Source organism: Molossus molossus, unplaced genomic scaffold (assembly GCF_014108415.1).
Source record: "Molossus molossus isolate mMolMol1 unplaced genomic scaffold, mMolMol1.p scaffold_m16_p_4, whole genome shotgun sequence".
In the NCBI taxonomy this organism is placed as follows: Eukaryota; Metazoa; Chordata; class Mammalia; order Chiroptera; family Molossidae; genus Molossus; species Molossus molossus.
The window spans coordinates 6,690,313-6,703,584 of NW_023425377.1; positions in this window are offsets into that span (position 1 = coordinate 6,690,313).

Sequence of the window (13,272 nt, forward strand, 5' to 3'; positions counted from 1 at the left end):
TTTAGACCCGGGTTTATGAGCCGCAGCGGCCGCCAGCCGAGGACAGGGCCCAGCCCTTCCCAGGCCCCAGCCCTTCCCAGGCCCCGGGGCCGCTGGGAGGAAGGCACACTTTTAATGGAGTGCCTGTTTCTCCCAAATATTACGCTAGGCAGGGAGTTTGGATCGGAATGAAAGCAGAGGGTCTAATTTTAGACAGTACCTATGAATGAAACTTGACCCAAGCTGGGGAGGAAATACCTTCCACCAGCCCGTGCCAGGACCAGCGTGTGTGATTTTCTGCTAAATTAGGCAGATCCTGCAAACAGGTTACTGCAGGGACTTGGGCTCCCCCCCCCCCTTCTCTCTCCACTAGGTTGGTCAGACTCTTTATTTCTAAATATATATCCCTCCTCCCCTCCGCCCCCTTCTTTTACGAAAGCTCCCGGTCACCACGTCCTTGCATGTTCTGGGTAGTTAACTATCCGCTCTTCCTTCTTCCTCCCCGGCCTTCCCAGTGTGGCCCTGCTTAGGACCAGGAGCTCGAGACGTCAGGTCAGGGACATGGGACCAGAGCCAAGGGTCAGCGTGATTGGGGTCAGGTCGAAGCCAGACCTAGACTTCGAACTGGGTGGAGACAAGGTTCCCATCCGTCTGCCAGGCTCCCGGCACCTACGCTCAGTCAACACCTATCAAGTCTCAAGGGGAAGACCTGCCCTCTGGGTGGGCGCATTTGCGTGAAGCAGAAGTTGTCCTTTTTCTTTTTCTTTCTTTCTTTTTCCCCGTAAGATGGCAGAGTCACCTGGGAGCAGAAGAGTATGGGTTAACCCGCACGAGGTGCTAGAGCAGCAGAGAGGGAACGGCAGCCTCTAAGGCGCACAGGCCGGGGCTCCCATTCTGGCTCTGGCTCTTCCTGCCTCTGTGATCTTTGGTGAGTCTCTTGTCCTCAGGGAAGCTCGGTGTCCCCATCTATAAAATGGGCACAGCAATCCCGACTTCTCAGAGGGGCCTGCGCTCTCTCCCCAGGATGTTCTCCCACCTCCCTTCCCAGCTACAGCCCCCACCGGGGCCTGGCCAGACTTGGGGCGAAGGCGGAATCACGTCAGCCAAGCAGGACAGAGCCTGGAACGCAGCTCAGTTCCCAGTCTGGGGCGCGGCCCTGGCCCAGCCAAGGATCCGGTTCATCTGCAGCCGGGGTCTGTGGCTTTGGAACGAAGGCCGTGGAGCATGCAAGGGAGCCCTGCACACGGAGCAGACCTGGGACAGGGACAGTGGCAAGGATGTCTGGGTGACAACTGTCACTGGGCAGATCAGCTGGGGAGGTGGGATTCCTCCCAGTGAGCCCCGGCCTTTGCCTGTCGCATGTCAATGACTCAGCCATTTGGGACCCATTTTCTTTTCTCTAGAAACTTTCCCAGCGATGTTCCTGGGGAGGGGAAGAGAAACCCTCCTAGGAGATTTGTTTCTCTCTGAGCCTTTATTTTCTTTCTGGGATTTGGGTTGAGTACATAGTGAAAAAAAGGGACACCCTCAATACCCACATTGGCTGTCTCTACGCCACTTTTCCCACAAACCCCTAAACCCTCTAAATAGAGATTGTTGCTTCCCTCCCTCCCTCTCTCCCTCCCTCCCCCTTCCCTCCCTCCCTCTCTCCCTCCCTCCCTTCCCCCTCCCTCTCTCCCTCCATCCCTCCCTCTCTCCCTCCCTCCCTCCCTTTCTTCCTTCTTTCCATGTTTCTTTCACTCCAGTTCAGCGAATCCAGTTTGAATGCCTACTCCGTGTTAGCACTCTGTTAGATGTGGGTGGGTGGGCACGGTGGGCACTCACTACAAATGTGAATCCACTTAACCGGCGCCAGTGGGTCGCTTGGCACCCACAGCGCATACTAAGGGCTGTACTAAGTCCACACTCACTGCGGGGCAGGGGAGGGAGGCACAGGAGCCAGCGAGGACACTGCAGCAGGTACAGGGCAGCACAGAGGAGGCTGGGTCCTCAGGGAGATGACATCTGACTGAGCAAGGCTTTGAAGGTTGAAGAGGAGTTCGTCGGATGGACAAGAGGGGAGTAAACACCTTAAGGAGAGGGAGCAGAGAGCACAGTGTGGTCCATAGTAGGTCACACAGGACATTCTGAGGTGGACCCTGCCCTCCTGCAGATCCAAGACACAGGAGAGCCCAATAGAGCGTCAAGTGGATTGAGGCCTCTAAGAGCGGTCCAGGAGCTCAGAGGTGGGTTAGAGGGGGTGGGGTATACAAGGAAGACAGCCTGGACCTGTGGAGGTGGGATGTCCTAAATCTTGGGCCTCTGCTCAGGGCGTTGACCAGACACATCTTTGAGCATCCGTCTGCTGATTGCTTGTCAAGTTCACTATTATCATTAAGATAGACACGACTAATTTTTGTGTCAACTTGACTGGGTCGCAGTGTCCAGCTATGTGGCCAAATGTTGTTCTGGATGCTTCTGTGAGAGTGTTTTTGAATATGATGAACACTGAGGTCGGTTGACTTTGAGTAAAGCAGATTGTTCTCCATAATGTAGGTGGGCCTCGTCCAATCAGTTGAAGGCCTGAAGAGAACAAAAAGACTGACCTCCCCTGAGCAGAAGGGAATTCTGCAGCAAAGGGCCTTTGGATCTGAACAACAACACTGACTCTCTCCTGGGATTCCAGTGGGCTTCTCCCTGTCTCCACAATGCTGGCCCACTCTGTAGAGTTTGGACTTGTCAACCTCCTCGACCATGTGAGTAAATTCCTTAAAATAAGTTAGTCTCTGTCTCTCTGTCTCTCTCTCTGTCTCTCTCTCTCCTCCACCCCTGTTCTGTTTTGTTAAAGAACCCTGGTGAAAGCGGTAAAAATACTTTATTCCTTTACCAACTCGCAGCTTGTCCAGCATCAGCACAGGGGTGCCTCTTAGCCAATCCCCAACAATCACCAAAAACCTACCTCACTTCCTGTGAGAGCTTGGTTCTGTAAAACTGGGTGTACATCTGGGTTTTCTTCGCATAAACTAAAATTTCTTAAATAAACTCAGAGTATCAGGCAAATGCTTTCAGCAACAAAACCCCAAACTCCAACTCATAAACCATAAGTAAATATTTAGCTCATGTATTAGAAGGTCCAGGTGCGGGGCCGGCTCCAGGACTGGCTCACTCGGCAGCTCAGCGCTGCCGTCAGAAGCGGGCTCCCTCCAGCCATCCCCGGTGTCTCGTGCTGATTTCACTCTCAGCCTGGGGGTAGCCACAGTGGTTCCAGATGTCTCCACCAGACACCACAGCACCAGAGGAGCGTGGGTGAGCCTTGCCCCCTGTGGCTTTTTCTTAGGAGAGAGAAAACTCTTCTCAACCGACGGGCCTCACATCCCATGGACCAGATTGGGCCACACGGCCACTCCTGGGTGACATTGTATTAATTGATTTAGACTAATTGCCTTGGATGCACTGGATGTTAGAATGAATGATGACACCAAGTTGATCACCCCCCACACTTGGAACAACCTCTGTTAAAAGAATCCCTCTACATGACACATCTGATTTCATAAATGTTCCATTGAAAGGGTGGGTTTGGGCAGGGCTGATGGCAGCATATGTTGACAGTTATTCTGAATTATGTCTTACTATTTTATGCATGTCTAGGGGTCATCAGCTGTCCTGAAAATGCCATTACCAACATGTCACTTTTTTCCACTGTGGCTTTCTCCAGCCTTGAGTAAGAGGTCACATTGTGTGCAGGGAGGGTCAGGGAAGAGAGTGATGGCAGTAGACTGTACATACAATATGTCATTTAATGCCCCAGGAGCTCTAGAAAGTAGCTATCATTATTCCTAATGCCAGTTAGGGATGCTTCAGGTATGAGTAACAGAACACCCAGAAACTAACAACGACTTAATTACCTCCTGTAACAAGAAGTCCCAAATTTGATGCAGCAGTCCAGCGTTGTTATCGAGGGGCTCCCCCCACCCATCCCCCATGCCTGGGCTTTTATTTATAGGCTCCTCATCTCTCAGTTGTAAGATGATTGCTTCCACTACAACCAGCACATCTTTGCACGAAGGGTTCAAGGTGGGAAGGAAAGGGAAGGAAGATATTTTGCATAAACCTTCAGCCAGGCTTCCGGTTGGTCAGAACTTGGTCACATGCCAACTCCTCAAACAGTCATTGGCTTAGACCAAATAGAATGCATCCCCAAGGCAAGCACGTTGCTACATGGCTGAACCCCGGGCTCTGTTAGCAAGGGAAATGGAGGTAATTGCCATTCGGTGGGCAACTAGTAGTGTCTGGCACATGCCTGTTATACAAATAATGAAACAGAGGCTCTAAGAGAGTAAGTGAAATGCCCCAGGTCACCCGGGCTGCAAGAGGCAGAAGCAGGACTCAAATTAATTGGAGATGTTCCTGATTAAGCATCTCTCCACCTTGCCATGATAGCAGGCGAGGATATAGGTCCTGATGCTATTTTTATTCACATTCCTGAACCTTCCACTGACCATCTGCACATTTTCTGCTGGACTCTACGTGGTCATCCCAACTGTGGACAGGATCGCAGACTCACAGACCACCTGGCCCCATCACAGTTACAGCCAACCCGACAAGGACTTCCAGTTTGCTCTTTGGGGGCATCCGCACATGGCTCTGCTGCTTTCCAAGAGCAGTCATTAACACCCAGCTGTTACAGGGATGGCGCCCTGTGTGCACTGAGCCATTTTTATGACATCCAGTGAACATGCGAGAACTGCAACCAGAACCATTTATAGACTTCACCTTTGGTGCGGCGATGATATAACTGTTTGATGCTTTCTCCAGGTGTGGACTGGGGGAAGCTCTGTGCATAAACCTTGACTAGACAAAGGACTGATATAGAAGGGTAGGGACCACAGCAAAAGACGGGGAACACCACCCTGATCAGGGGATCAGGACACCTCTTGCTAGTCCCATCTCTGATGCTTCTCAGCTGTGTGACCCTGCGTGGCCACCTCTTCTCTCTGCTGCTCCCTCTCTTCCTTGCTCTTGCCCACAGACACCCTGGAGGAAAATAACTCATTCTTACTCATCTTTGTTTCCTTTGCTGTCGAAAGTCTGGCACAGAGGAGGCACTCAGAAAGCGTTTGAATCGATGAACGAACAACTAAAGGAAGCAAGAGGCTGTCTCTCTTCCTTCAGGGAGAGGTAACATCTGATTTCTCCTCTTCCCGTCTGCTACAAAGGAGCTCCACCCAGGCTGAACGAACCCATGGATGAATGACGTTTCAAAGCCGGGGTTGTGCCTACTGACTCCACTTGGCCATTGCACTTGCTGGTTCTTCCGGCTGGAACGTTTCTCCCCTGACATTCAGATCTCAGCTCAAATACTCGTTTTCGGGGCTGCTGGGCCTGATCGCCTTGTCCAGGATGGACCACCCCTCTCCGGCACCGCCTTATGCTTCATCACACACCCCCTTGGTCCATTTTCCTTCCTAGATTTTTCTCAATATGCATTTATTTGATTTGTTTATGGCCTGTCTTCCCCCGATAGTGTATATGCTCCTGCAAAGCAGTGTGTCTGTCTTGTTCACTACGGTCTCCCATGAGAATGTCTGGTCAGCATTGCGGGAGAATTCCCGAGTCAGATGTTCCAACGAGCCTGTCATGACGTTTCCAAGCGGAGGCTGACACGCTGTGGCATTTGTCAGCATGTGTGGTCACAGATGAAGCACCTGGCTCGGACATGGAAAGGAAGCTCAGGATGGGGAAGGCGGGGAGAGGCTTTGGTGGTCCTGGGAAGGGTCAAAGCCAGACACTACGCTCAAACCCGCACCAATACGCTTGAGGTCAGTGTAGACGATTCTGCTCCGGAGAAGAAGCACGCTTCACCCAGCCTCCGGAAGGCAAGGGTAGTGCCAAGTTCAGACACGATGGAGGAAATGACAGGAAGAGCAAACGCTATAAACCTCGCGCTAAGAGACAGAAGTGAAGATGGCGCGCCCCAGAATATGGGGGGGGGGGGTTCGACCAAAAATGACAAAGAGCTTAAAATCTATCATTTCACATATTGTTAAGAAGAAAAAGGAGAGAAGGAATTTGGCTGCACTAGAAATCAAAGAAATGCAAATTAAGACAAGAAAATATCAATTCTCTACTGTTAGATTAACAGTGGCTTTCGAGGTTAAAAGTAGGTAAGACCCATGCTCTTCAGGGTGGGTAATACGGGTGTTCTCAAAACCTACGTGTGCACATGTGAATGTGTGTACCTATTGGAAATTAAAAATAGGTAACAGAAGTTTTCAAGAGTATTCAAAGCCTTTGACCCGGTAATTCTATTTCTGATCATGTGTCTTAGGAAAGCAATCCTTTAAAAAAAAAAAATCAAACTTTGATTCAATTAGAATAGTTTAAAAATTGTAACAACTTGCTCTGGCCGGTTTGGCTCAGTGGTTGGAGCATCAGCCTGCGGACCAGAGAGTCCGGGTTCGGTTCCCACTAGCGGCACGTACCAAAAAACTAACTAAGTAAATAATTAAAATTGTAACAACTTAAGCCTTCAATAGTATTAGAATGATTACATAGATGGCAACATATTCACTGAAAATAGTATCACAAACATTTACAGTGACATTTATAAAGATGTATCAGTACAAAGAAACAAAAATGCATACAATGCTTATCACAATATCAAATGAAGTAAAAGCAGGAACAAGACTATATACAGAGTTGGACAAAATCCAAAGTTATAAAAATAAGAATCAAATAAAGTAAAAAAAGACAACCAATAAGTAACCCAACATGTGAAAATTGGAGACGTATTCATAGTCATCTTATGATCCAAGGTTTCTTTAACACTTTATAATGTTTAAATAGTAAGCTGCATTGTTTGACAGGCACGTCAAGTGTCCTGCAGTTTCAGTATCGTACGTAATAAAGTTCGATGGCACAGCACACCCCTGACACACGCTCCCCTGTCTTCCTTCCCCTCCAAGCAGCCTCGTCTCCCTCACGCCGTTAGAATGGCAGTGGGTGGGGGGCCAGTCTGCTGAACACGCTCACCTAGTACACCGAGGTCAGCAAACCCAGACAGAAGAAAGAGAAGGCAAACACACCTGGGGCATCAATCCAGTGAAACGTGTATAAGGCACCATCAACTTAACACTCAGAGGAAAGCAAAAATAAGGTCAAGGCAGCCCTTCCCGACCCGGCCTTCAAAGAAAAGAATTCTAGCGATGAGCAGAAGAGAGCAAACTAGAAAGGACACCTTAAAAGCACTTTTTTTTTTTTTTAATCTCAGAGTGGGATGGAGAAGACTTCCTGGAGGACGTGACATTCGAGCTGAGCCCTGAAGACTGACTAGGAGTTCACTTGGTGACTGGGATGGAGGAAGGCAGAATCGTGTGTGCAGAGGCCCAGGGCTCAGAGAAAGCAGAAGGCAGACGGTTCACTTCAAGAAGTCAGTGTGGCCCGGCCGGGGTGGCTCAGTGGATTGAGCATCATCCCATGGCCTGAGAGGTGCCGGTTCAACTCCCAGTCAGAGCACATGCCCGGGTCGCAGCATCCCCAGTGGGGGGCGTGCAGGAGGCAGCTGATCGATGTTTGTCTCTCACATTGATGTTTCTATCTCTCTCTCCCTTCCTCTCTCTCTAAAGAATCAACTACTAAAAAAGTGGTCGGTGTGGCTGGCCCAGAGGTGGTAGGAGAGGAAGCTGTTGAGGGCAGCAGGGCAGAGCCCCAAAGGCCTGCACGCCAATGTGGGGAGTCCGGGCCCCATCACGGGGTCACTGAGGCTTTGGGGGAGTTACATGAGCAGGTTGGAAAGCCCTGTCCAGGGACCATGTGGGAAGGACTGAAGCAGGGTTGGCTGCAGGCAGGGAGTCAGGGGGCAGAAGGGGGAGAGGCAGCTGCCATCACCCAGGGAAGGGAGGAAGGCGACACTCTAAGGCCTTGGCCGGATGGAGAGAAAGGGACAGGCTGAGAGAGTCACAGGACCGAGGGAGCCAATCAGCACCTAGTGGGGACAGGATGAAGAGGAGGAGCAAGCCAGGGGTGAGCGGGCTCCTGGCTTGCGTGACAAGGACTTTGGTTTTAAGATCTGTTTTAACTTCACTGTCTGTAACTTTCTGTCTGTATCCATAACAAGATAATGAGGTTCTTGGGGGGCAGGGGCTGTTTGAGGCATCCGTGAATCCCTAAAGCCTGGTACACAGTGGGCGCTCAATGAATGTCTCCTTGACTCTGGCCCCTCCCAGCCACCAGCCTTCCACTGGCCTGAGCCCCTGCCAAGGCCTTTACCACGGAAAACCAAACCGCAGTGGGTTTCCAGAAATGTGGAAAACATCCCCTCAGGAACCCAGACATCCCCACGGCTCTCCTGTGCAGCGGAGGGGCGGGGAGGGGGAGCCGGGTGGGTGAGCATGCTCGGGCTGGAGGCCACCGCTGGCCAGGAGCTGTAAGTGGCCCACGGGGAGTACCTGAAAGAGAGGTCGGGAAGGGATGGGCAGCCTAGAGGGCACGGGGTGAAGGATCGCAGACAGGAGCTGCCCTGCACTCAGGGGCCACTGGCTGAGGCCAGGATGGGCAATAAATATCTCCTGCCCCACCCACAACACACGCACACACGCACATGCACATGCACACACACGCACGCATATGCACACACGCGCGCACACACACATGCACACGCACGCACACACATACATGCACATGCACACGCACATGCACACACAGACCACCTCCTCACCATTTATGGAGCATCTGTGAGGTACCTGACCCTGGGCTAGGTGCTCTTCACACATTCTCTCCCATGATCCCCTGCAGGCCTGACCTCAGAGCCTGAGAGCTGAGATAACTGACAGATGAGGAAACTGGGGGCCCAAAGAGGGAAACTCACTTGCCCAAGATCACACAGCCGGTAGGGGAGGGATTGCGTCAGGAACCCAGGCCTGTGTGGTCCGAAAGCCCTTGCTTTCAATCCCCTGTCCAAAAGGCCAGAGCCTGGGGCTGGTGGCCCATGAGGTCAACTCAGCGTGCAGACGTGTTTTGTTTGGACCCAAGGCTGCTTTAAAAAGTAGGAAATTTCACATAAAAATCCAGATTTCCGGCTTCTTTAGAAACTGGGTCTGGTAACCCTGGGCCCACCTTTCCTCAAGGCCGCCCTGGTTGAGCTGAAGACTGGTTGCCCCTCGTACCAGGCTCGAGCCTTCCCCCTCCTGTCCCAGCTCACGGCCCTTGTGGATGTCACCGCCGGGCCCCTGAAGCATCCGAGCTGGGACTCCCGCGGGCCCAGGAGCTCTCGGGAGAAAGACCCAAATCACAATGTCCGGAAGCTCAGCCTGCTCCTGCGTCCCCTTCTCTCTCTTGGGTTAGGGGGATGGTCCTCAAAGTCAGGCCCAGGGCCCATGGCTTCCCCTTTCTGAGCCTCAGTTTCTTCATCTTTAAAATGGGGATGATAATGCTACTTATGTGATAGGGCAGTAGAGAGATTTCCATGAGCTTCCGGCCTCAGTTGGGCTCCCTGCCCCTGTCATGGAACAAATAGTTTCCAGTGATGCTCACAGTCACTCATGTCCAGGCCAGGCCCCATCTGTCTGAGGCAACCGGGCCAGGCCAGGCGGCGGGTCCCCTGCGCAGGATGGGGAGCCGCTCGAGGCTCCAACACCCCTGGTCTGAACCTCTCCTGAGGCCCGTTAGCCGAGTGAACGCGTTGATTCCCCCTGTGTCTGCTGCCACCTCTTCTTCTCATGGGGGTGCTGAGGGTCACTGTCTGTGGGTAAGGAATCCTCCTGAGGGTCACTGTCTGTGGGTAAGGATGCCTCCTGAGGGTCACTGTCTGTGGGTAAGGATGCCTCCTGAGGGTCACTGTCTGTGGGTAAGGATGCCTCCTGAGGGTCACTGTCTGTGGGTAAGGATGCCTCCTGAGGGTCACTGTCTGTGGGTAAGGATGCTTCCTGAGGGTCACTGTCTGTGGGTAAGGATGCCTCCTGAGGGTCACTGTCTGTGGGTAAGGATGCCTCCTGAGGGTCACTGTCTGTGGGTAAGGATGCCTCCTGAGGGTCACTGTCTGTGGGTAAGATGCCTCCTGAGGGTCACTGTCTGTGGGTAAGGATGGATCCTGAGGGTCACTGTCTGTGGGTAAGGATGCCTCCTGAGGGTCACTGTCTGTGGGTAAGGATGCCTCCTGAGGGTCACTGTCTGTGGGTAAGGATGCCTCCTGAGGGTCACTGTCTGTGGGTAAGGATGCCTCCTGAGGGTCACTGTCTGTGGGTAAGGATGGATCCTGAGGGTCACTGTCTGTGGGTAAGATGCCTCCTGAGGGTCACTGTCTGTGGGTAAGGATGCTTCCTGAGGGTCACTGTCTGTGGGTAAGGATGCCTCCTGAGGGTCACTGTCTGTGGGTAAGATGCCTCCTGAGGGTCACTGTCTGTGGGTAAGGATGCCTCCTGAGGGTCACTGTCTGTGGGTAAGGATGGATCCTGAGGGTCACTGTCTGTGGGTAAGGATGGATCCTGAGGGTCACTGTCTGTGGGTAAGGATGGATCCTGAGGGTCACTGTCTGTGGGTAAGGATGCCTCCTGAGGGTCACTGTCTGTGGGTAAGGAATCCTCCTGAGGGTCACTGTCTGTGGGTAAGATGCCTCCTGAGGGTCACTGTCTGTGGGTAAGGATGGATCCTGAGGGTCACTGTCTGTGGGTAAGGATGCCTCCTGAGGGTCACTGTCTGTGGGTAAGGAATCCTCCTGAGGGTCACTGTCTGTGGGTAAGGATGGATCCTGAGGGTCACTGTCTGTGGGTAAGATGCCTCCTGAGGGTCACTGTCTGTGGGTAAGGAATCCTCCTGAGGGTCACTGTCTGTGGGTAAGATGCCTCCTGAGGGTCACTGTCTGTGGGTAAGATGCCTCCTGAGGGTCACTGTCTGTGGGTAAGGATGGATCCTGAGGGTCACTGTCTGTGGGGAAGGAATCCTCCTGAGGTCACTGTCTGTGGGTAAGGATGCCTCCTGAGGGTCACTGTCTGTGGGTAAGGATGGATCCTGAGGGTCACTGTCTGTGGGTAAGGATGCCTCCTGAGGGTCACTGTCTGTGGGTAAGGATGGATCCTGAGGGTCACTGTCTGTGGGTAAGGAATCCTCCTGAGGGTCACTGTCTGTGGGTAAGGATGCCTCCTGAGGGTCACTGTCTGTGGGTAAGGATGGATCCTGAGGGTCACTGTCTGTGGGTAAGGATGGATCCTGAGGGTCACTGTCTGTGGGTAAGGATGCCTCCTGAGGGTCACTGTCTGTGGGTAAGGATGCCTCCTGAGGGTCACTGTCTGTGGGTAAGGAATCCTCCTGAGGGTCACTGTCTGTGGGTAAGGATGCCTCCTGAGGGTCACTGTCTGTGGGTAAGGATGGATCCTGAGGGTCACTGTCTGTGGGTAAGGAATCCTCCTGAGGGTCACTGTCTGTGGGTAAGGATGCCTCCTGAGGGTCACTGTCTGTGGGTAAGGATGGATCCTGAGGGTCACTGTCTGTGGGTAAGGATGGATCCTGAGGGTCACTGTCTGTGGGTAAGGATGCCTCCTGAGGGTCACTGTCTGTGGGTAAGGATGCCTCCTGAGGGTCACTGTCTGTGGGTAAGGAATCCTCCTGAGGGTCACTGTCTGTGGGTAAGGATGCCTCCTGAGGGTCACTGTCTGTGGGTAAGGAATCCTCCTGAGGGTCACTGTCTGTGGGTAAGGATGGATCCTGAGGGTCACTGTCTGTGGGTAAGATGCCTCCTGAGGGTCACTGTCTGTGGGTAAGGATGGATCCTGAGGGTCACTGTCTGTGGGTAAGGAATCCTCCTGAGGGTCACTGTCTGTGGGTAAGATGCCTCCTGAGGGTCACTGTCTGTGGGTAAGATGCCTCCTGAGGGTCACTGTCTGTGGGGAAGGATGGATCCTGAGGGTCACTGTCTGTGGGTAAGGAATCCTCCTGAGGTCACTGTCTGTGGGTAAGGATGCTTCCTGAGGGTCACTGTCTGTGGGTAAGGATGCCTCCTGAGGGTCACTGTCTGTGGGTAAGGATGCTTCCTGAGGGTCACTGTCTGTGGGTAAGGATGCTTCCTGAGGGTCACTGTCTGTGGGTAAGGAATCCTCCTGAGGTCACTGTCTGTGGGTAAGGAATCCTCCTGAGGGTCACTGTCTGTGGGTAAGATGCCTCCTGAGGGTCACTGTCTGTGGGTAAGATGCCTCCTGAGGGTCACTGTCTGTGGGGAAGGATGGATCCTGAGGGTCACTGTCTGTGGGTAAGGAATCCTCCTGAGGTCACTGTCTGTGGGTAAGGATGCTTCCTGAGGGTCACTGTCTGTGGGTAAGGATGGATCCTGAGGGTCACTGTCTGTGGGTAAGGATGGATCCTGAGGGTCACTGTCTGTGGGTAAGGATGCCTCCTGAGGGTCACTGTCTGTGGGTAAGGATGGATCCTGAGGGTCACTGTCTGTGGGTAAGGATGCCTCCTGAGGGTCACTGTCTGTGGGTAAGGATGCTTCCTGAGGGTCACTGTCTGTGGGTAAGGATGGATCCTGAGGGTCACTGTCTGTGGGTAAGGATGGATCCTGAGGGTCACTGTCTGTGGGTAAGGATGGATCCTGAGGGTCACTGTCTGTGGGTAAGGATGGATCCTGAGGGTCACTGTCTGTGGGTAAGGATGGATCCTGAGGGTCACTGTCTGTGGGTAAGGATGCCTCCTGAGGGTCACTGTCTGTGGGTAAGGATGGATCCTGAGGGTCACTGTCTGTGGGTAAGGATGGATCCTGAGGGTCACTGTCTGTGGGTAAGGATGGATCCTGAGGGTCACTGTCTGTGGGTAAGGATGGATCCTGAGGGTCACTGTCTGTGGGTAAGGATGGATCCTGAGGGTCACTGTCTGTGGGTAAGGATGGATCCTGAGGGTCACTGTCTGTGGGTAAGGATGGATCCTGAGGGTCACTGTCTGTGGGTAAGGATGCTTCCTGAGGGTCACTGTCTGTGGGTAAGATGCCTCCTGAGGGTCACTGTCTGTGGGTAAGGATGGATCCTGAGGGTCACTGTCTGTGGGTAAGATGCCTCCTGAGGGTCACTGTCTGTGGGTAAGGATGGATCCTGAGGGTCACTGTCTGTGGGTAAGGATGCCTCCTGAGGGTCACTGTCTGTGGGTAAGATGCCTCCTGAGGGTCACTGTCTGTGGGTAAGGATGCCTCCTGAGGGTCACTGTCTGTGGGTAAGGATGCTTCCTGAGGGTCACTGTCTGTGGGTAAGGATGCCTCCTGAGGGTCACTGTCTGTGGGTAAGGATGCCTCCTGAGGGTCACTGTCTGTGGGTAAGGATGCTTCCTGAGGGTCAC